The 25,213-nt window shown below is 37.9% G+C and overlaps 1 protein-coding gene across 5 annotated transcripts in view; it reads left to right on the top strand.

Annotated features, from left to right (window-relative positions):
- The window catches only part of EFNA5 (ephrin A5), a 272,249-nt gene that overhangs the window by 31,855 nt on the left and 215,181 nt on the right, over positions 1 to 25,213 (top strand). The gene's annotated exons all lie outside the window — the stretch shown is intronic.

Genomic DNA, 25,213 nt, shown 5'->3' on the forward strand with positions numbered 1-25,213 from the left:
GGCCTGAATAAAATAAAATAAACAAAAGCAGGCGAATTTTAGAAAGATTTATAGTAGGATGTTCTTATAAAACCAGAAAGTTTAAAATCTGGTTGATTTAAACCAGAAATGCTTGCTTTGCTCTCAAATATTTATAAAATGCTAAATACTTCTCATGCTCTTTTCTTATTGCCCTGTATCAGTATCATCATGCCCCTTCCTCTGCCAGAACCTTATAACCTTCACTGCTGATTTTTATGGGACCGTGTTTGCCCACGTTTCATTCTTTCCCTTCTAGACAGTCTTCATGGGGTTTGGCTTTTAAATTTTCTAATAGAAGTGGTGTGCATTGCAAGATACGTGGCTTATGTCATCCATATTAGAGAACATGACCTTACCCTCTGGAGCAAGAATTGGATAAGCTTCTAAGTTATTTTAGCTGTAATAAATAATGTAATTTGATATAGAAACTTTTCTTGAAACAAGGATCTTGAAGTAAACTTGATAAATCCTTTATTTCAGATTTTCCATTTCATTAACAACTTGAAGGTGCTGGATGAAACTTACATGTCATTTGGTTGAACCTCGTCTTTTTTGTTTTTAAAGATTTTATTTTTTATTTGACAGAGAGAGAGACAGCGAGAGAGGGAACACAAGCGGGAGGATTGGGAAGAGGGAGAAGCAGGCTTCCTGCTGAGCAGAGAGCCCGATGTGGGGCTCCATCCCAGGACCCTGGGATCATGACCTGAGCTGAAGGCAGACGCTTAATGACTGAGCCACCCAGGCGCCTCTGGTTGAAACTTGTCTTGGCTTTCTGAAGTTACTTAGAGTTTTAGATTATTAATCTATAAAGGATGAGATAAAGCATATCTTTGTATGGAGTTTGAACATGCTTTATACTTTGGGCACCATGAAAAATTAAATGCTGTTTGCCATCTCTGTAGGCAAGCTGGGTAGGAAAACTTTTTTCCATGTGTGTGGGTGGGAAAGGGGTTGAGATTGTGACAGCTTGGTTCAAGGATTCATTCCCCTCCCCGCCTCATTTAACAGTAATGTTTACCTGGAATGTATTTTGAGAGAGTCTTCTAGGTCAGAAGTACATATACAAAGTATATACACACATATGTATAATGTGTTTTCATAGTAGTTTTATTACTAGTATTAGATAAGAGCATGTGAATTGCTGTTGTCTGAAACTATGTTCAGAATTGTAGCATGCAGATGATCTAATGTGGTAGCTTACATGACACTTTTAAGCAAAAAAAGTTTTAAAGTCATAGGGAGGAAAAGGAAGAAAAAGGGGAATGATATTCAAATCATTGATGTTTTTAATAATATTTCCAACCAATATCCCTTACATTTAATTGTCCCCAAGAAGTTTCATTTGCTCACAATCTGGGCAGACTAGCATGACCTTGTGGAGTGTTGGCTCATTCATGAGACCATCCATCGTAAGGATGAATGCTTTTACTAACATGGACTTCACTGTCAGTGTGTCTGCACAGGCCTGAATTGATACATCTACATTTCTTAATGAGGAGTTTGGTCTTAAATGTAGTGAACCCTCTCACTGTGAGGCTGTCTGTTACCTAAGGCTCAAAATCTATCATAATTACCATTTCTCTTAAACACCCATCATTAAGGAGTGCACAAAATGCTTGCCTTAAAAGGATACTTTCATGGAGATTGCTTCTTGGGTATGTGTCAGCACAAATGAAATCCCTGGGGTTAAGAAAAAAGAAGTACTTACACACTGAACGGTGGTGAAAATCTACACATTTAAATACTGCCCACTGAAAGGCAGTTAATGGCTCGCATGTTGGTGCAACCCCAGAGGCAGCTAGCTCTGTGCCCTGCTGAACTGTTGGGGACGATTTCTTTCACTGGTGGTCGGTTGACATTGAAAAGCAGGAACCCATTACGTGAGCAATATCTTGCTTTGCCTAGACAAGAATATACATCCAGCTTTGGGCTAAAAATCATAAGGAGTTGGCTCAAAGCAAAAAATAAAATAAAAGCACTCATACATTAAAATAAAAACTCTGCATCATGATTTATTGACTTTGGCCATATCAATTTGCTAAATCATATGGATGTGATTTAAGAAGAATGTTATTTTAAGAAGCTTTGCTCCCCTTTAATTTGACATGACTAAACCTGAAGCCTTCTGGAAACCACAGTTCAAAATGGTTTTTCCCCCTAGAGTTTTCGTCAATTTGCATTTAGAAATGTAATATTAGCTCTCATGTAGACTAAGGATTAATTTTGGAATATTTCTAGATAATGGGAGCCTCATTCCAAAAATGAAGTTGAGTATCATTTGACATGAATTAAGTGCTGTTCTCCTGAATTTCATATATTTTAAGGTTAGCTTTTGATTTATCAACATCCTTACTGGAACCTAGTTTTATTCTTTACCCTTGTACTCTTGCATGGACTACTGTGATTATTCTGACCCTTTTTAAGCATGAAAATGTTGCATTATATTTTGGTAGTTTTCTGATTTTTTTTTTTTTTTTTCAGATTGAAATTGTCTTTGTCTGTTTAGGTGTACACCGTTAAAGACCCAGTTTTCATTTGCCTGTGGCGGATAAGGAACAGTGTCCTTCTGGCGTTCAGATCCTGGCAACATTGCTGAGTTTTGAGCTTCCCAGAGCAGTGTGGGGAGGCAACTTGTTTTCTTTACAGTTTTTGAACATGTAACAGTTTCTTCTCAGCTGTGAACTTTCAAATTACAATTTAAAAAATAGAATAAGGAAGGATAATAAGGATACTTGAAGAGTTTCTGAATCACAGTTGAGAGATGGTGAGGGTAGTTTTAAAAAAAGATGTGAGACCAGGAATCTCTACATCTGTTAATCTCCTGCTAGCTCCCAATTGTACTTTATCATCAAACGTATAAACTCTGTGGTAAAGAGCACTCCAGTTCTGAATTCATTCAAGTTTGAATAACTTTACATGAAAACAGTGTGTCCTTTCTCTTAAAATCTTCATATTTGCCATTGTTTACCTTTCTCTGGAAGATGAAAGATGCCACAGACATCTCCAATATTGTTTCCTGCACTTGCTGGGCTGTACCTAGTGCCAATACACGGCATTTGTTAGGATCTGTGTCTTCTACGATTCTTAATCAGTTTTTGCAAGTGTGAGTCCCTTTGTGAGCAGTGGGTTTATTTTGCCCCTTTCCTCCCAGTGGACAGTGAACAGGAAGGTTCACTGGTGAGTGGACTGTCTGCTCTCTCCACACTGGTCATTTGATGCATTTGAATCTTTGGCGTTCATCACATGCCCCTGGCCTCCTATCAGTGGTAAAAGGAACATGGCACGCAGGTGTTTAAATTATTTATCATCATAATCGGCCTTTATGTTACACTGCCTTGCCAGGCCTCTGTTATTCTAGTGCATAATTGATGGTGCTCAGAAGTGGAAAAGTTAGAAAAGCGGAAGTAATGTGCCGCAGCAGTGCAGAGAGGCCGGGCCGAGTGGGAGCGGGGCCCCTGCCCATCACCCAGGACACCTCCCAAGTTCAGGGCTCATTTGGCATCTGGTCAGGAAATTTTTCCTTTCTTGCTTTTTCCATGCAGAGAGGAACAGGAAAGGTGGAAAGAGCACATCAGATTTCTGCAGCCTAATTGCATGTTGGTCCTGGCTCTTGAGTAGAGCTGGCTGGTTTACATGTAATTCATCATGAAAAACACATTTATGATGTTTTTGGAAGAGGAGTTCACTTCAGAAAAGGACCTGGAGTCTTGGCCTGTTTGGTACTGAGATTAACAAATGACTTACAAATAATGAAAGCAGGAAGAAATTTTTTAAAAGGAGAGTGTGCATAAAAAATGAACTCAATTTAGACTGTTAAAGGACTTTTCCTTCTTGTTATAACTCAATATGCATTTATTGGAAAGCAAGAAATGGAAAATATTCTAAAAGTGTACTTGTACCAAGAATGAATTTAGTGCAGATTTCAAGGCAAATAAAGAGACATAAAGTACTGAACTTTGAGGTGAATTCTAAAATGAAATCTTGGCCAAATTAATTTGTTAATTTTCAAACTTAATTTAAATAAAATATTTTTGGATACGTGAATAGACTTGGAAACTGTTTTCAGTGGATGTCTTCAACACCCGTATTGGAGATTTCCTATGGCGGGCTAAAAAGTTTGATACGTACAGTGTTACTTCTGTCCTGGGAGGGCGTTCATTTGAGACATATGTTCTGGATTTTCTGCTATAGGCTTGCTAAGGAGAGGGGAAAGGATGGGTGAAGACTGTGTTTCCTGGATAGAATTCGGTGAAATTTTGTATGTATTGGAAGGGGAAGGGTGTGGAACACTTGGTTAACTGTGAAATAATGTTCTCCAATGAGAGTAATAAAAATGATGAGAAGAACAAAGAGGAAAGAGGAGGGGGAAAGGACGCTAGAGGAAAGGCTAAACAGGAAGGTAGAGAATAGCGTGCTTAAAATGAGGGAGCGGCACTGGGTGGCTCAGTCGGTTAAGCGTCTGCCTTCGGCTCAGGTCATGATCCCAGAATCCTGGGATAAAGTCCCACATCATGCTCCTTGCTCAGTGGGGAGTCTGCTTCTCCCTCTCCCTCTGCCGCTTCCCCTGCTGTGTGCACTCTCTCTCTTTCTGTCAAATAAATAAATAAAATCTTTTAAAAAAATGAGGGAAAAAGTAGATAATTGACAAGATGGGGCTTGCAGGTGTAATGCAAAGAGAGAGGAAAGATCCAATATTTGCTAGTCTTGCTCATGTACTGTATCTATACTTTTCCTCCTGGAATTTCCCCAAAGTATTAGAATTTTGTGTATTTTTGCAAGTATGCCAAAGTTTTTGTGGACGGGCATGGTTTACAACTAAGGGAAATAGAGGAGAGAAAAAAATACACCAGAGAAGGAAGTAGTGGAAATAGTTCTCACTAGTGAGAACAAGAGGAGATGGGAAGATGGGAATAAAACAAGAAGAGCCACAGGAAGATGGGAAAAAAGACAAGGCCCTTGAGAGGAGAGAAAGAAAAGAAGAGCGAGAAGAGACAGGCCAGAGTGAGACAGGCAGTTGTTTGTACCATGCTGTGCCTCACGGCACCCTGTCTGTCCTTCCTTCTCTGGGCCACGTGCTGGGTGCTGGTGGCCCGAAGACTGGGTGGTGAGGCCACCGCCTCCCCAAGGCCTCCTGGGAGCTGGTGCAGGGCTCCCTTTCAAGAGGCTGGTTCCTTGCTTCCTTTAGGAACTGGGCCCCAGCCCATTATAGACTAGGGGAGAAAATCAGAGTGATACCTAAGAAATATCAAATAAACACAAAACATCCAGATGCATGTATTACTTGGTGAAATCTGATCCCAGCTAAAGCTTTGAAAAGCTCTTCTGATAACTGTATTTTTCCTCTCCTTTTTTTCTCCAGGGGAAAATTAATACTTTGTGTCAATTCTTCTTAAATTGAAGATGGTTAAAATATTTTGTGCTGTAGAGATAATTTAAGAGGATGTAAATAAATATTTGTCTTCATTTTTTTATTAGAAAATGTACATCTCTGCATCACCAAATTATACTTCACTTGTATAAAAAAAGTAGGTACCAAATAAACATTTGATAGGAATTACTTATTTCATATCTATCAGTGTTTTATAGGAAGAATTGTTCTTGTGTTTTCATATAAAATAGTGATTTTTTTGGTGTCCAGGAAAACTGTGTTTGTGAGGTGCATGTCTACAATTACACTCTCTTAAAAATTTTACCACAGGCAAAATTTATATATATATGTGTGTACTTAATATACATCTATATGTGTACTTATATACGTGTGTGTGTATATATATATACTTACATACGTGTATATAACTACATGTATAGATATATAGCTATGTATATGCATTCATATATATGCCTATATATACTCTATAAATATGGAAGGTATAGCCCTTATGTATTTTTTTAAATATAGTTTTGTACTTTTCCCTCTGGCCTCTTGTTTTAGATGCAGAATATTTAGAATTATTTACTAATTATTAATTTAAAAAAATAACTAGGTAGAATTTGCTAAATATCAATTTTTGATTGAGTATAGATTGACAGTCAAATTTTTATTTTTATTAAAGCAATAGGTAATAATTGCACTGAGTACTTTTTTTTTTTAAAGATTTTATTTATTTATTTGAGAGAGAGAGAATGAGAGAGAGAGAGCACGTGAGAGGGGGGAGGGTCAGAGGGAGAAGCAGACTCCCTGCCGAGCAGGGAGCCCAATGCAGGACTTGATCCAGGGACTCCAGGATCATGACCTGAGCCGAAGGCAGTCGCTTAACCAACTGAGCCACCCGGGCGCCCTGCACAGAGTAATTTTTGAACAGCACAAAAATAGTTCAGAGGTACAGAATGAAAATGTCTCCTTTCTACCCTTGTTCCTTTCAGTAGAGACAAATAAGTGAGACTTTAATCATTTGGAAGACCTAAAACCCACATTTTCAGATAATATTCTAGTCCTGCATTTTTTCTATATATGCAGAAAATAATTATATGAGATGGCTTGTCTATCCTTCCTTCCTCATGTCTTTCTTACATGATTCATTTTTCAGTATTGTATAATTAATCAGGAGTGTTGTCATTATCTTTTCCAGACCTCAAAAATATTATCTTCCTTAGTCCTAAGTAAGGACTTCTCTCTCCACAGACCTCAGAAGACTAAGGGACAGCTTGAATGGGACTCACATCCATTTTATTTTAGCATCATATTTCATCTTTGAGTTACGTTGTAATTTTGTTTTCAGTTGCCATTACTCATTGTCAGTGTAATATTTAGTATTTATCAGAGGTTCTCTGGGTACAATATGCTGTGGCATTTTCAATAATGTATAGATTAGCTGCTTTTCCAGACCACAAATAGCTTGCAGCCTAAGTAGGAAACAAAAAGAAATAGTTTCAATATTGTATATACCTAGTGGCAAATTTTCATCATGAGTGGATTTGGGAAAGTGGAGCGAGAGGTACTGAATTTATACAAAGTATTTATTCAAGTCACTTTGTGATTTGAGTTTCATTTTTTATGCTAGTACATTTTGGAGACTGTGCCTAGCATGAACTTTCTAAAGTACTACAATGTGCATAGCTTAATAAACCTACTAGTTTATTTTAAAAATCAAAGTTTCGTTGGAGCTGGTAATACACAGCATTTGATTCATGTAAGACTTCTTAAGAGCCATCATGACATGCTGACTTATTTTAGAATTTAGAGTGTAAGCTCTAGAACTAATTATCCGCCACTTACTAGCGATATAGTCTTAGGCAAGTTCTTTAACTTCCTGGTGAATCATTTTTTCTTATCTGTAAAACAGGAATGATAATAGTGCTTACCTCACAGTGTTATTTTACAGATGACATTGAGTTAATGTATGTAAAGTGCTTAGTTTTGTGCGTGGCACATTGTAAGAAATTAATAAGCACTCATTTTTATTATTTGACTGGTGGATTACCGTAGATCTAGCCTACTCAATCTTGATGCTTTACTATAGTGTATTCTCATTGAGTAGTGACATATATTTTGAAACTAAATATTGTATAGCTCTGATGGTGAAAATAAATGTATTTCATAAATTGACAGTGAGCAGTGCTAATGAATAGGACTTAAATTCTCTAGTAAAAACAAATGTTTGCAGCTTGTGTAAACATCATTGTGGTAATGGAAATTGAAATCCATCATAATATAAAATACGTGATTCGATAAATGAAACATTACACTTAAATGTATAGTTGTGTTTATAGCTGAGAATTGGTGACTTATGACACGGAAACAATGGCTCTTTAACTGCTAATGTGTTCTCATCTTACGTGGCATCTTCAGTGATTTTTGGTGTGTGTTGTAAATGACCAGGCACTATTTAATGAAGCCTTGGCTTGCATTCTGTTGAGGCAAAAGGTAGCTCTGATACAGGCATTTGCATGCTAAACATTCCCTTGGTGACAATTCCTCAAGTGATAAAGGGGCTAATAACATTTATTATTTTATCTATGTGGAGAAAATGGATGTTTCATCCCTATTAGTTGGAAGAAGAGAGATGAGAGCTCAAATCAATTCATCCAGGTATTCTAACATCCCTCTTTGGTACTATTTTAATATTAATTTCACCAAAGTTAAACAGAAAAAATAAAAGCTAGAAATAAGTCACCTAAATATTACTATGACAAAAAGGCTGAAAAGGGGGTACACATCTATTCTTTAATAGAAAAAAGCAACAGTTAATGCAATAACAGGAACCATTACAGCATGTTTGATGATGCTGTATAAAATCTAAGCCATGAAGAGAGGCATCTCAGCACTGTTTACAAATAAGGACGGCTTGAGAATTGGTGCACAGCTTTGCCTGGGGAGGCAGGAGGAATGGTTTGGAGATGAGGCAGGGGGTTACCAGATCCTCTCTGTTCTTAGTAAAGAACAGGCTTCAGGGGCTCCATCAACTATGATTGTCTAGGAAATGCTGTTAAGAAATATTTTTCTTTGAAGTTAAAAAATCAGAACCAAATCCAAATCCCAATACATTGAAAGTAATGCCGAAACTGTCTGAGTTTAATAAATATGTTCTTTGAGGCTGTTGATTATGTGTGCAAACACCAGAGAAATGTTTTATCAGGACCAACTACCCAATATGGCCTCTGGGGGCCAACAAGGCTGCTGTCCATGGTATAGATTTCTCATTAGCAAATTTATGGAAAATATACTGTGTACTCTTCTGTTTTTTAGGATAACTTGTAAATTTTAACTGGGTGGTTCTGCTTTTACTAAAGTTATTAACCATCATTTGTACACAGTAACATATCTTAATTGGACTAGGGCTTCTATTTCATTCCAGGGCCTCTGTGTAGCCAGTGCTTAGTTACATAACACTACTCATCAATTCATAAGATCTTACTTCAATAATGAGTGATCATCTACCATGGTAGACCGAAAACAGGCTTGTGGTGCATGAATTTATCAATTGTTTTAAGATAGCCAAGAAATTGGCTTTCACTGTGTTTGTAAACTGTAGTGTTGAGATATTCATTGAGGCTATACCTAATATCCTATATTATAATTTAAGAAAACCAACTTAGCTATGTACAACTGAATTGTACATTTTATTAAAATTTAAAAATCATGGTAACAAGACAGGGATTTCTGAGTTATAATCAATAAGACTAATTTAATTTAGAGGTAGCTGAGGAGAAAGATGAAAATCAAGTACTGTAGTTTGAATTATGGAAAGTGTCACATTTAATTTCACAATTGGTTCTGGTGTGTTTGGGGATTTAGAATAATTTTATACCTTAACATTCAATCTTTATTTTACAGTGAATAAGCTAATTTTAGATGACTGCTCAACCTGTGTCTACTTGCTATTATGGAATATTAGCTTTGGAATAATCTGGTAATTCTTACTTAACACCAATTAATAAGGAATTAAAATTAGAATTTCAGATGTGAACAAAGTGCTTCAAATTATCACATTATGTAGTTTATATAAATTGGCATTAGTGACAGGAAAAGAAGAAGGCGTGCTGCCTGAAGATGATTTTTTTCACTTGTCTTGGTTCTGCTTTGTACATATACGATGGAAGAAATTGGCTAATTGTGAACTTCGCTACCATGCTAACTTACTGGTGGTTGCTAGATACGGAAATGCACGTGAGACAGTCTCAGAACACCTCGCCTGCCAAGTTGGAGCGTATGTCAGCTAAGGTACCTACGGTCAGAACAACCAACCAGAGTCACTCGATTGAGTCAACCGGTTATTCAGGAAAAAAAAAAAAAGAGCTCCCTTGTTTGTTAGCTCTGAGTAGAATTTTTAAAAATTGGTTGCTGCAGCAGAAGTTTGGAAGTTGTTTTGGTGAGAGTTTTTCTTCTCTCAGTTGATGAATCTGTCAGCTGTGTTTAGATGTTCACATTTTGGGTTGTGTGAGGGCCAGCCTTGTGCATGCTACATCTAAGCACAGAAAGTTTATGGAAACATTAAAATTAACCCAATATAAATCACTGTCATTACCTTTGAACTGTTTGGGACTATATTCAGTGGTTGGCAAGTGAATGTTTCTGTATAAAATATAATCTTTGTGAAAACTGTGTTTTATCCCCTTAAATATTAGTGTTGTTTGGAAAGGAAGTTTGAAAGGTAAACAACTAATCACCTTGCATTTAGCAGCCACCAGTTTTGCTGGGAGTATCACAGATGTCACGTATGTATAGGAACACTATAAAGTGAGTTAGGTGAGATATTTGTGACTTTGGTGGGGTCATTTTCAAAATGACTGCTCTTTTGAGTTGAAGTTATCCCATTACTTAACTTTCATACAGGAGAACTATTTCTGCTGCAGAAATTCACCACTAAGTTGTTGAAATTTATGGAGGGAATTTTTTTAGTCAACAAAGTTAGTAAAGTTGATATGCAGAATTTGGCAAAGAAATACAGACAGTTGGGCGCCTGGGTGGCTCAGTTGTTAAGCGTCTGCCTTTGGCTCAGGTCATGATTCCAGGGTCCTGGAATCGAGCCCCTCATCGGGCTCCCTGCTCCTCGGGGAGCCTGCTTCTCCCTCTCCCACTCCCCCTGCTTGTGTTCCCTCTCTTGCTGTGTCTCTCTCTGTCAAATAAATAAATAAAATCTTTGAAAAAAAAAAAAGAAATACAGACAGTTGTGCTGGGACTTGGGGACTACATGTCTAGAAAGTGAGGGGAAAGAAAACCTAGTCTTTTTAAGCTAAGTTTAAACCAAATGAGGGATCTGCTTTATAGTGGTAAAAATTATGCTATCAGCACAATTATTATGTTAAGCTTAATGCATTGATAGTTAAAACTTCTGAATTTTGTTAAGTCTGTAGTCATATTTAGTGAAAAAATGAAAAGCATAAAAGTTCCATGATGTTCCTGGTTATCTGGTTGGGTTCTTTTAAGGAAAACATGTGAAGAAAGGTTTTTCTTAATGCGAGTGGGAATGCTAAACTTTGACCCAGATTTTGTCATTATAACTTCGTCTCTGATCACTGTCAGCTTCAAGTTAATATTCCCTTTTATAGCATTGGTTATTGTTCTGACTTTATTAAAGGTAAGATGAATGCCTTGACAAAATTATAGTAGCTGTTTGTGGTATTGTAAAATTCCGTTACACTGGATAAAGGTCTGTTTCAGGCCTTATCTCTTTAGATAAGTATGGAGCAAAAGAAATTCCATTTTAAGGATGGGAGTTGGATAAAGTTAGGAGAGTCTCCCACTTGCATACTGGGAAAAAATTCTGTGCTTTTGGTTTCATTTTACGGATGCTCTTTAAAATTGCGGGGGCGGGGGGAGATGCATTGGAAACATTACAACCCTTATCAAAGAAATGAATTTTTAAAATCCTGTAAGACTTTACCAAAAATTTCTTCCTTTTCATTTTTGGGTGGCTGGAGAAAGAATTCACACATCCTTAGGATCATAAAGGATTTCTCTGCCTTTGTAATTTATAGCATTGACAAAATAGTGAAGTACTTTTTTTTGTAAGTGACTGCCCTCCCTTTAGCAAATGTTTTTGCAGGTAATAAGGCAAAATTACAAACGATAAATTATTGTAGTGGTGGCTGTTCACCAGCCTGCCCACCCATTCATGCTCTACAGTACTTCATGGAAAGTTATGTTTAATGTCACTTAATGAGTCCTAAGAACTGGTGTGCTCTCAGACACTTTGATGGGCTGTTAAATTTACAAATGTTCTAGGGCTATAAATTATCATTAAATGTTAGGAGAGAAAGAGTCGAGTTTTTCTATGCATTTCACATGATTTATTTATATTTCTAAACCAGGAAGCTGAAAATAGGTGAGGATTCAGTGCTTCTGTTCACATTTTGGAATTTAATCTGAACTTGGTACAGTTCTGGATCTAGATTAGAGAGAAGTTTACATGAAAGCAAATGTAAACCTTTACTTAAGTAGCTTTACATAATGGTTAAAGGAAAGTGATTTTCAGTTAGGTTCATTGTTGAGCAAATTTTAGGACCCAAGACGTAAGGTTCACTACTGGTTCTTCAGAGGAGACTGGCCTTAAATATTACCAGTATCATCCTTCCCCTCCCCCCTCCTCCTCCTCCCGCTCTTCCCCTCCCCCCACCTTCTCCTCCTCCTCTTTCCTCTCTCATCATTTTACTGCTCATTCGTGCCTTCACTGGCACCCCTAGATGAAATGAAATTGAGTAAAACACACCTGGAGAGGCACTACAATGTGGTGGTTAGGAAAACTACCTTGGGTTTAGAAAGTTCTGGGCTTGAACACTAGCAGGACTGTGCAGTGGTTAGAACTGCCTTGATTTGGTCAGTTCTGGGCTTAACTACTAACCTGTGGGACTCTTAAGTCAGTTACTCAAACTCAATACACCTTGGTTTTCCAGGAAGTAAAAATAAAATGATAATATTGAGTGTTGTTATAGGGATTGAATTAGAGAATGAATGTGAAATGATTTGCTTACCACAGTGGCAAAATGGAGGTAGTAATTTGCAGTCATTATGGTTCACAATGGCTGCTAAAGCTCCAATCATCAGAGTCACCTTCTGGGCATCAGGATAGAAAAAAGAATGAAGAGGAGCATGTCCTCTGACTCTAAAAAGTCCCGTATGCATACATCTGCTGTGTCACATTGGTCATTACTTAATCATTTATCAGCAAGCGTGGCGGGGCTAGCCTATAAGATGAAGGGTTTTGTTTGTTTTCAGGCAGCCATGCATTCAGTTAAAAATTGGGAGATACAGGGATTCAGTAGAAATTCTGGAAACAATATCAAATCAAGGGAAAGTCAGGTATACGAGGAGGTTATTATCTCCTATCTAAATTCCTCTGTCTCGAGTACCAGACTCTCTTCATTTGAAAAACAGCTCATCTAAAACCAAACTCACATTAACCTTGTTTTTTCTTTTGATTTAAGATCAACTCAAATCTCCCAAAATAGTACCTGTGACATCCTCTTCTCCTTACTCTTTCTTATCCCCAATTTAATAATGAAGATGATAGTTATAGTGTTTTTAATTTATTCCTCATTTAACTCTCATAACAAACCAGTGAATTAGGTATTATTCCTACTTGACAGATAAGAAAACAGAATGGGAAGAAACTCCCTCCTGGTCAGGCAGGAGCACAGCCAGCCGAGGTATTTCGTCCAAACACGTGCTCTCAACCTTTGTCTTCCTTCGCTTTCTACACATGATCAGTTTTTACATTTTGTGGACTTCCCCTTAGCCAGGACACACTGTTAGGTGGGTTCTTTTGGTTGAGAAGACTAAAGTAGTAAGTTTGGACACTAATGTTTCTTTTGACATTGACTCAGGCACTCATCTCTAGCGTGATGAGTGACCCCCACTGGATAGAGAGTAGCCCAACCCTGCTTCCTGGGACAAGGACAATTGTCAGTGATTCGAGGGGTGGAAGCAGAAGCTAGCTGAACACGGAACCTTGCTTGAGGTAGATTCTTAATGTCCCTTTGTCTTTACTCCTGCCCCCTAAGACATTTCTACTAGATTTTTTCTGCTGAAGTTATCTTTTGCCAGGTTATCTGGCTTTACTTGTCTGGTTATCTTTCAAAAACATGTATCTGATCACATCTTTCTTTCCTTTTTGTGGTTGTTATGTGTGTATGTGTGTGTTTTTAATTGAAGTAAAATTGATGTGTAATATTACATTAGTTTCAGGTGTACAACATAAGGATTCAATATTTGTATATGTTACAAAATAATCAACACAGTAAGTTTGGTTAATATCCATCACCATAAATAGTTTCAAAATTTTTTTTCTTGTGATGAGAACTTTTATTTTTTTTAAGGATTATTTATTTGAGAGAGAGAATGAGAGAGAGAGAGAGCATGAGAGTGGGAAGGGTCAGAGGGAGAAGCAGACTCCCTGCTGAGCAGGGAACCCCATGTGGGACTCGATTCTGGGACTCCAGGATCATGACCTGAGCTGAAGGCAGTCGCTTAGCCGACTGAGCCACCCAGGCGCCCCTGATGAGAACTTTTAAAAATCTACTCTCTTAGGGGCGCCTGGGTGGCTCAGTCGGCTAAGCGTCAGACTCTTAATTTCCGCTCAGGTCATGATCTCGTGGGTCGTGAGATCCATACCCACGTCAGGCTCTGCACTCTGGGGGCGTCTGCTTGAAGATTTTCTCCCTTTGCCCTTGCTCCCACCTGTGCGTGCGTGCTCTCTCTGTCTCTCTCTCTCAAATAAATAAATTTTAAAAAATCTATTGTCTTAACAACTTCCAAATATCCAGTACTGTATCATTAACTATAGTCAGCATGCTGCACATTGCATTCCCAGGACTTATTTATCTTATTACCGAAAGTGTGCACCTTTTGATCCCCTTTGCCCATTTTGCCCACCCCCAGCCCTGCCTCTGGCAACTGCCAGGTATCCACGAACTCTCTTTTTTTAAGATGCCGCATATGAGTGAGATCATACGGTGTTTATCTTTTTCTGCCTCATTTCATTTAGGATGAAATGGCCCTCTAGGTCCATCCATGTTGTTCTAAATGGCAAGATTTCCTTTTTTATGGCTGAATAATATCCCATTGTATGTGTAGACCATATTTTCTTTATCCATTCATCCATCAGTGGATGCTTAGGCTGTTTCCCTATCTTGGGTACTGTTCATTGCTGCTGCAGTGAACTTGGGGCATTGCATCTTTTTTTTTTTTTTATTATTTGACAGAGAGAGACACAGCAAGAGAGGGAACACAAGCAGGGGGAGTGGGAGAGGGAGAAGCAGGCCTCCCGCGGAACAGGGAGCCCGATGCGGGGCTCGATCCCAAGACCCCGGGATCATGACCCGAGCCGAAGGCAGACGCTTAATGACTGAGCCACCCAGGCGCCCCTGGGGCATTGCATCTTTCTTTTGCTTCAAAACCTTTGATTGCTCCACATTTCCTGGAAAATGACTCTATCTTCTAACCCCATCTTCTCATGTTGATGTTTACCATTCCCTCCTACTCACTGTTTTCTAGACATTCCACATTACTTTCCTTTTTCTTAAAGTTTCATACTTTCTTACCCCCTTTCAAACATGGTGATCCAAGTCTGGAACGTTCTTACCCCTCTTCTCCACATTATTGGTTCCTGTTTATACTTCAGGTCTCAGGCTGTATTAGTTATTCCTGCGTCCATGCAACTAAAGTTTTACAGACAAAACTATTATTGTACTAATTATTTTATATCGTAATTATGTGCCTTTTTCTTTTCTTTTTGCCTGTAAGTTAATAGTAGGGACTTTCCATGTCTGTTTTCCCCTACTCTGTTTCCTTAATCAAGCATGGTAGTGGCCACAGAGTTCATGCTCAATAAATGTTTACTGAAGAATATATATTTTGAAAGAACTAAATCTTGGAATATAGTGGAATAAGAGACTTGCAGGGATGTGTTATGTAACATTACATTACATTTGCCCGATATAGTGAAAAATACATTTGACTTTGCTCCTTTGAGAAGGAAGAAGACTGTAAAACCATGCTGAAAACACAAGACACATATTAAGTCAAAAAAGTGTATTTTTAAGATATCTTTTAACTGACTTGGTATCTCTCTCATTTGGGAGACTGTATAGACTTAGGCAATAAAGAAATGATTTTTAACTTTCAGTATGTAACATTCATAAATATGTAAATGTACGATCAACTTAAAGAGGATTTGGTAATTTACAGTACCAGGATTGACAGATTGCTGTTGAATTGGTGGTGAAAGTAAATGAAACATGGCCAGCACAATTAGGAGTTGCCCAAATGGGTTCTTGTTTTTGTTTTTTAGAAAACGAGAGATGCCAAGTGGTAAAGATTTTGTCAGTAGTCTTCAGTGTTGCAGATTTGTGCGACTTCATTTATAAGATAATCAGATGCAGGTTGACAGCGCTGGAGTTGTTAGATTACTTGGAAGGGATGTGTGTGAATCAGGCACTCTGCGCCTCCTATCTGAGACGCTCAGAGGGCTTCGTGATTGTCAGAGTGCGGTGCTCCTACAGAGAGCTCCAGCCACACGGTGCCCTCAGGCTGACTTTCTTTGGAGATCTATTTACAAATGGGAAATTGGAGGAGTCAGGGTTTTGTAGCCAGAGGTAGAAACATGGGTCTTGGCTCTGTGCAGTGCCTTTTGTAGAACTGATTAAGTTGTTTCTTCTTTTATCCACAATTAGTAGAATATGAATGTATAAGTATGCATCTTGGGGGGATGCTGGTGGTGATGAAAGACAGAGGAAAGTCCAGCTCCTGTAGACATCATAATGGAGCCTGATGTGTATTAGAATTCGCCTGTGTGTGTGTTCATTTGCTTCTTAAAATTTATTTTTATTTGCCAAGGCAAAGGCATGGTAAGGCAAGGGGACATGCAAGGTCCAGTAGAGGCATGTCATGTCATATACTCAGCTCAATCTTGGTTTCTTGACATTGTCGCTGGATGCCTCTGGTTCCTTCGCGCATTTGGCACACATTTATAAGAGCACCCAATTGGTGCAAGGCACGTTGGGAATCTGAGGAGAGATGAAGCTGGGCACATCTTGAAGAGCAGGTAGGATGGTTTTCATAAACAACCATACTAAAAGATACCTTAATCCTTTTCATCTTAGTGGACGTTTTCCAAGTGGTGTGTTTTCATTAATTAGGCAGTCAGGCATTTTATCATATTGTTGTCAGAGACTCAAGTGGCGTGTCATACATTTCCTCTTGTTGCGTGTAGTAGTTTTCTCCAAAATAGCAGACAAAAGTGTTTTTTCCCTCCTCGTTCTAACTTGGACTCTGAAACTTTGGTGTGCTAAAACTGTCAGGAAGACGGTGCCTATCCTGTCATCGCCAAACCTGACATTTCTGAAGATTATGCCAAATGTATTTTCTGACACATTTCAGTTGATTCAAGCTGAGAGGTACTTCTTATCTTTTGATTTGTCAGTCTACTGGCCTGAGGAATATAGCTACAGTCCCAGGAATCATATGACACGCGGAAGCTGAATCACTGTGTTCAAGTGCTGTCAATTAGTGTTTGGAAATGGAGGGAAAAAAAGCAGTGCATGAGAATGTCACAAGTTCATATAATGAATTTTGTTTAAAATGAATTTCACACTCACACATTTTCTTACCAATATGAAGTAACCAAAATACGTCAAGATTTTATTTGAATTAGCACCAAAAGCTTTTAAGTTTTCCTTCTGTGGTTTTTACTCGTTTAAGAGACAGAGGGAAATTTCTGACAGTATTAAAGACGAAATCTTTGGATTGCATATGTATCACACACATGAAGATATTGTACCTAAAATGGGCTTGGCACATAGTAGGAGGTCAGCAAATCTGTTTAATGCGTGAAGGAAGGATTGTGGGTAGGGTGCTGGGGGATATATATGTATTTTTTTCTTCTTGAAATGCATGATTTTTAATCTAAATATTTAATATGTTCACTTATTTTAAATGGATGTTTTTCTTTATGGCAGAAAATTAAACTGTATTTTGTTTTCACTTGTATTTGATTTCTCCAGGCCTCAGCTGAGCACTTCAGTGCTCATCCTGCATTACGTGTCTCAGAGTCCTACTGGAGATGGTAGAAAAGAAGAATGGCACTAATTTTAGTAGTGGTTTTCAATTCTTCTTCCTTACTTATGAACAGATGCAAACTCTTTGGGACAAACTTGCCTTTATTATGAGGTTTTTTCCTTTCTATTTTACTTTCTTAGCCTCTTGTCATTGTAAGGTCCAAAGCTGCAGATCACAGCTGGGCAAGTGGTGGTGCTGGGAGGTGACTCGGAACCGGCTTCTCTGATTAGGAGGTAAACTTCCTTAAGAGCAGAAAACCTATTTTACTGATTTTAACATTTCTCCCAGTTTCTGGTGCAGTGACCAGCATCTGGTTAGTACTGAACAAATGTTTCTTAAATGGAACCTTAACCTTGATGTTTGGAGGAATAGGGAACCCTGCTCCCGATCTATTTTCTGTGTGTGTGTGTGTGAGAGAGAGAGTGTGTGAAAGAGAGAGAGAGGGAAAGAGAGAGAGAGAAGGATGGTCACTTTCTTGTGGGTTGAAATGTAATGGTATAGTAGGATGGACAGTAGTGGTATCTGCTGAGTTAGGGTTAATTTTCCCTGTGTTAAAGCTGGAGAGACGCAGTGTGCAAAAGCCTTTTTAGATGTGGCTCTTGATGATCCTTCCATAAAAGTACGTTGGTGGTGGGTCAGAGTTTCCTCCACAGGACCACGGATGTGCCTTCTGCCCTTGGATGTTAAGATCAGGCAAAGGGGTAGAAATTGATCCCTTATTTGGCTCCTAGAGGAGAATGAAGTTGTTAGGTCTGGCTGTTCTCAAATATAGTCAAAAGTACCCAAATTAACATTTTTTTTTATTTAAATTTCATTTGTCAAATAAAAAGAATTGGCCCCTAAAAGTTTTCTTGGTGGTATTTTCTAGAACCACAACTTGGAATGAATATAGTGGATCTTTATGTAGAGAAGCCTTTATTGGTGCAACTAACTGATCAACATGTTCAGCTTTCTTAATTGGCAAGATACTTTCCATTAGCAACTGAAATGTGGCTCTTCTCTTTCTTCCTTTTTTTAAAAAATATATATAAGCCCTGGAGCTTTTTCACTTTTTTATTTTTATTTTTTTAAAGAGGAATGTTTGTGGACTTTATTCATCTATATCTCCTACACTGCATTAGCTCCCAGTTACCCACATGTGGTTTATTCAGCCTTGGGAATTATCTGCAGAAATTTGTCAAATCCCAGGCTGCTCTCTGCTATCCTCATTTCTATGAATTATGTTAGTGTCATCAGCGTGTGCTGCCGTACAGCAGCCTAAACCAAGCATAGCTGGGAAGGCAAATCAACCCATCCCCTCTGTATTATAATCTTAAGGCAAAATATTCATCATTTTTGTCAATCTTTTTCCCTTTGGGATCATCCTACCCATTATTAACACTGTTGACTGTGAATTATATGTGCTGTGATTAAAGATAAAACACCACATAATATGAAATCTTATAATTTACTTTAATTCTCCGAACTTTCTTAGTGAAATTAAATCCTTTGATTTGATCAAAGATGCTGTGTGGAAAGGTTGGCTTGAACTTGGGTTACTGGTTTCAGTATAATGCTTATTAAATCCAAACATAGTTTCTCTAATTACTTCTCTAACTCCTTGCTTAGGTAAAATACTTGATCTGGAAGTGGCGAATAATTTGAAGAATAATTTATAAATGGAAAATTATTTTTTGTTGTTTTGGATATTAACCATCTTTGAGGCTTTAGCCATGCTCTATCTTTCTTATTCCATGTTAATAAGATAAGGTGTATCCAGTTTCTGACCTATTTGGTGTAAAACATAGCCTACGGCATCATTGGGGGACATAGAAAAGATAGAGACACCCCCCCCCCCTTTGTGCTGATTATATCTCCAACAGACTGAGGTTACTGATCCCGGGATAGAAGAGTTTTTAGTCAGATTTTAAGAGAAGTCAGCTTTTAGAGTACAAGACAATTTTGGGGGTTGATTTTTTTTTTTTTCAGTCTGCTCTCTAGAAACCAGAGAGGGAAAGGATGCATAATGGGATGCTGTACTTGTGCGTTTCGGCAAAGATCTAATCTTTTTGAATTCATTGCTTGTGAGTTATTATTTCTAATCACACGCTTGATTGACTCCAGCTAAATGACTGTCTGACTGCAAAGGCAGGGGTGTTAAATCCAAAACCATAAGTGCGCATTTTAACTGAAAATAGGGATCATCATGGAATGCCTTCTCAATCAGTTGTGCCTGACACCCCCCCCCCCGAATGTATTTTTAAATAGAAGTTCTGTCGCATCCTCATGTAGGAATAGAGCATCACAGAGCATGATTGAGCTCCAAGAGGGAAGATTGAAACCCTGGAGGGGATATCAAAATGGTAAAAACTAAGACTCCAGTGGTGCCACGATGAGTGTAGTTAATATGCCACGTTAGTCTGACAAGCCAGTCAGGTGCCCCTTAAAATTTGAGATTACCTTGTCATTTTCAAGATTTAAAAAACAAAAGGAAGAAAAAGAGGTTAGTGGTAATATTTTTTAGAAGCAGGACTTGGCTATTTCTCTCAGTGTTTTTTTGCATGAAAATCGAGTAGATACCTGATTTTATCTTGGCGGTTCACGTAGGTGTTTTTCAACATTAAAATAGTGTGGCTCTTGAATAATTTGTTTTCATTCAAAATAGAACAAGATAAAGTAAAACCTCATGTGGAAAAAAAAAACAGCAATGAAAGTTGAGCTGTCTCCTCGCATAGGGTTTCATCTTGTTTTTTGTATCACTTTTAAAAAAAAGTTGTTAGGGAGTTGTTAGAACATTTAAGTATATTGTTCATAATAGTATAACTTCCTAATGAGGTTTGTTGTTTATATTTCTGGGATTTGTGCCTATTTTGCTTTAGTATCACATAAATATTCAGTAGTTGCTTCTGGATTTTTGAGAGAGAATATTTACACAATTAGGAATCTCACAGGAAGCTGACGTGAATTTATCTGCGTGGCGTTCCTGAAAGCTAAAATAACCATTGTTCTTTACTAGAGAAAAGGTCCTTATCTAGAATCAGCTGTAGGTTCTCAAAGATTGTGTGTGTGTGTGTGTGTTGCCTTCACCATAAGGCAGAATTATAAATGAACACATGATATATGGTCTCAACACCTTTCTGCCTGGGAGAAAGCCAGTGAAAGGTAAGGTTTTCCACATATGGCTAGCCTGTTTTTTTAATCAGTATATTTCAGTGGCAACTTAAAAAATAATTGCAGGTTTTACATTAGATAATTTCGATATGATTTGAGTTTCTTTAAAACCTGATTTTGTGAAACTGCTTGAAATTTTAACACTCTCAACACCACGTTAATATGTTAAATATCCGGTCTTTTATAGTTTGAAAATAAAATTTTTATTTTATCTGAACATCACAAAGCTTCCATCTGGAAGACCCATCTAGTTCTATCTCATGCCGAGGGAGGAGATTGAAGTTGCTGAGAATCAGTTGCAGCAAGAAGCATTATCTGCATAATTAGTGCAGCGACGGTGCTGTGGGGGATGTGGATTATGTGTGTAAACTATACGGGGTGTGATAGTTGGGTGTTAATCTTTTTATGAAGGTCATTGGATGGCTGGTAGGAACAGGTGCTAGGACGACTATGAGTTCTCTAAGGATCAAAAGGTTAGATAAACTGCTTTTAGGATTTATGCAGGGTAGTGATTTTCATGTCAGTTTAATTACCCTTATGTTTTACAAGACTGTCATTCAGGATGCCTTCGAAATCTTAAGGAATTGGAGGCCCTGAAAATTTTGAGGTCTTTTCTGATTGGCTTTATTTGATAATCATTCTTTTCATGATGACCTTAGTTGAAAGGAAGAGTGGTTAGGACTACAAGGCCTGCTTTAGTGTCAGAAGAAGATTTAATCAGGACTCTATCATCCAGTGAGAAAAATGCCTTTCATTCTCTTTTCATTTATTTGAAATTGCTTCGTGATTCAGGAATCTCTTATTGGGGTCATTACTTTGATTTTTAACTTAGCGATGTAACTCTCGAAATACTTTATGTAAATGATTTCATTCAAGGTGTGCTGTGTTTAAAAAGCTATCAATCAGGTGAAAATTGTTTTTAATTTATTTCACTGCAGAAGCAAGGAAGAAATGGAGAGAGAACAGAAGTTCATACAGCAAGGGTCATGCTGTGCCATCCAATCACGAATTTATAATGGATTTTCAGTGTTTTCTTCCTTTTTAGGAAACTTGAAACATCTTGAAGATTGTTTATTTTAATTTGGTGGTAGTAATTACAGTGGCCACATTACAGTTAATAACTTGCATGCCATTTCTTCAACCCCGAAGGCATGAAAAGAAAAGAAACTTACATGATATTAAAAAATACCCTCAGCAGTTTTTCCAGGCCCGTTATTTTTGTAAAACACTTGAGATTTTATTTTTATTAGTGTGAGACACTTAGAAATGAGTAACTAGCAAATAAACTTAGTGATATAATTCAAGTTTACATCGCTCCGTTAACAAGATGAACAAAATCACAGCTTTTCCAAGGGTTTACCTTCATCTTTCTTTTCTTTTTTTTCAATCGTAAAAGAAAATGGTTGAAGTTATAGAGTTTCAAGTCTTTAGGAAAATGATCTTTAGTTGTTTGTGTTTACTTTATCACTGTTTGGAGAAGATGGAGCAAATTTTTGTGTCTTTTGCCAAAGCAGTGAGTCTTTCTGAAATTTCATTTGTACAGTTTGTTTTACTCTCCTATTTTGCCCCTGAGTTTCTATGTCTGGAAAGTTATTTCCTTTAACTTTTATTCATCTAAGAGGATTCTGGGATCTTATTGCCGATTTTACAGTCTGGTAAACAGAAAATGTATTCTCACAGTGGCTCTCTTCCGTTCCCAGCAGTTCTTTAAGTAGGCTTCCCCTGTATTAATAAAGTGACTGACAGGAATATCACAACCGGGGCCTTTCTGTTGGAGAGCTGCATACAGTTTTGTTCCAGATCTTCTCTGTGTATTGCAGTGAGAGCTTCTCTTTGCATCGATCTCCTGATGAAACAAAGAGCAGGCTCTCCTTGATAACTTTTTAATACTAATTCTGTGTATTAGAATTACAGCAGCTACCAAGCAGGTTTAAGGTCCTATCAAGGTAAATCTTTAGGATGAGCTTTTATTTTTTTTTTAACTTATGTTTCAAAGTCTATTTTGAAAAAGAGAATTTTCATGTTCTCAGCCAACGTTTTTGCTTGCTTGGGCTATTGATGAATGCAGGTTCTGATAACATACAGGTTTTCCTCGTTGTAAGAGACCAGAGTCTATATATATATATGTAGTAAGAAGGCCTTATTAGGCATTCCTCAGAGATTCATGTATTTTCCTGATTCTGCACAATCTCATTAAGCTATTATAATAACCTCTCATTATACATGGCATGGAAGTTACAATTAAACGAGTTTTGTATTTACCAGTAAAAGTTACTTCCTAAGCAACATCAGAAATGATGAAGAGAAATACGGTTCTAGTCTAATAACCGGAGATGATTTTCATGCAGGTGCTGGTATGTAACATACAGCATAGCGAAGAAGAGCTTGAAGCTCCCTACAGAATGGTGATATTAATGTAGATTTTATGTGAAATTCTTTGTTAACCTCTGAGAAAAATAGGTATATTTGAAGGATGCCTGTCAATCACCCCTAACCCCCCACTTCCTAACCTGTGTTAATGTTATGTGACTGTGTTGTCAGAACCGTCGTGTGGCCTACTACAGAAGCAGCTACCCATTCAGTTTCTTTAAATGAAATTTAGCAGAGAAAATAATTTGAAATAACTACACCTTGAATGTCCATTTGTTCCTTGGTTTCTGCTAAAGTGCTTCTTGTTACTAATCAGGTCAGGGATGTGGATTCAGGCTGCATTTGACTAGCTAGTTAAATTCCTTTCCAAGGTTAAAAATGCCTGTCCCAGCCCTGACCTGCTCACTCACCAGTATTTATCTTTGGAACCAGTTGAAAGATCAGTGTGACTACAGCACCACAAACCCATATCCTCCTTGATAAAAACAAAGAAGTTGTAAGCTCGTGCACTGTGAACTGTTGTATTCACATTTCTGCAGTTAGAACCTAGAATCCTTGAAACAAGCCAACCAGCCACACTCAAAGAAATAACCTTGACATGTCTGTCAACAAAATAGAATAAAGAAAACGCAAGAAAGAAAGAAAGAAGGAAAACCTAATATATTTACATACAAAATTTGAATGATCATTGACGTGACCTCAACCTTCTTTTCCTACATGGCGGGCCAAGTGTAAGTCAAAGCTTGAGCAAGTTGTTTTATTTTGTCTTCTATGGAATTTTTACACACTTCGGTTTTTGTAGGTAATGCACGACTTAATATAGCTAAAAACCCTATGCTGATACAGCATTTGGTTCATTGTGGGTTAAGATATCTCCTAACGTTTCATTTGTACTTACTGATAGAATATAAAACTTTTAAACACTCTCTTTTTGTGATAAGATTTTTGTTGCGTCTCCTTAAACTATGGCATTTCCAGCTTGGTTTTTATGTCATTATTTCTGCCCACGGACTCTGGCCTCATATGTGTGGTAGAGTGATAAAGCTGTGTTGCTAGGCAGAGTTCTGCCAGGCAATTCATGCTGGGCTTCATATCTGTCATTGCCCCACTTTCATGTTTCTATGAGGATGGAAATGAGTTGAGACAGAATATCATTGGGAATAGGCGCATAGTTAAGTGCCCAGGTCTCCTGATTCTCCATTGAGTCATCATGAGTGTCTCTGAACGGCACCAGCGGTATTCTTGGCACGCGAGGCTCAGCGGGAATAACACTGAAATAGCAAAAGATCGAAACCTGCGTTGCTGGAATATTCTCTGCTTGCCGTGTGACCTTTTTGGTCTTTCACCTTTGAATATGTGCCTATGTCTCAGTGCCGCTATGGAAGGATCAGGGCTCCCATAAAAAGTGCTGGGGAGAAGGCAGGAAAAATGTGAATAAAATGAGCAGTTGGTGACACAATTGTGTTCATTTTTTTCAGTGTTCATGGAATTTGTATCAGAAACGTGGGACTTGGACACCATAAGCATTGAAAAAGAATCAAAAGATCATTCTAGTTTTTCAACAGCAAAATTTAAGAAAGGATTTTAAAAAGAGACATTTTTGTGGGTGTGACGATTCAATGATAGCAGGACAATTCTGTAAAAAATAGGGTGGCCCCAAATAGTCTGCGCTCATAAAGACAAGTATCATGTTGTGTCTTAATGGTTGACAAAAATAACTCATTTGCTTTTTCACACAAAGCGTTTGGTTATACGTATGTATAAATTAACAAGATCTTGCAGTTGAAGTTCTATGTGTTTATTAGGCTCTTCAAAATGTCTGCCAGGCTGTGGAGCCTCATAAAGGGAGGCGGGAGCTGCGTGAGGCTGGTCTGCTCAGCATTTCTCTGTAAATGCTCCTCTCATGATATGCCTGAAAACCTTCAATATTATAATAATGCTAATAAAAATGGAAAACTCTGAATTCTTTATAGATGCATAAAGAAGTGTAATTTCTCTGTGACCTGAATAACTCTTCAAATCGCCGCCCTGGCCCTTTGAAAGAAGGCAGCTCTACTATACTGCTTTGTGTTTCTTTGAACATCTTGCTATCTGACTATTTTAAGGACGGAAATAATAGAGGAGAATTTAACTCAGGGTTATACTTCGAAGGAAAGACGGGATTCCCTCCCGCCCCCC

The sequence above is a fragment of the Halichoerus grypus genome, chromosome 2, assembly GCF_964656455.1.
Source record: "Halichoerus grypus chromosome 2, mHalGry1.hap1.1, whole genome shotgun sequence".
NCBI lineage: Eukaryota > Metazoa > Chordata > Mammalia > Carnivora > Phocidae > Halichoerus > Halichoerus grypus.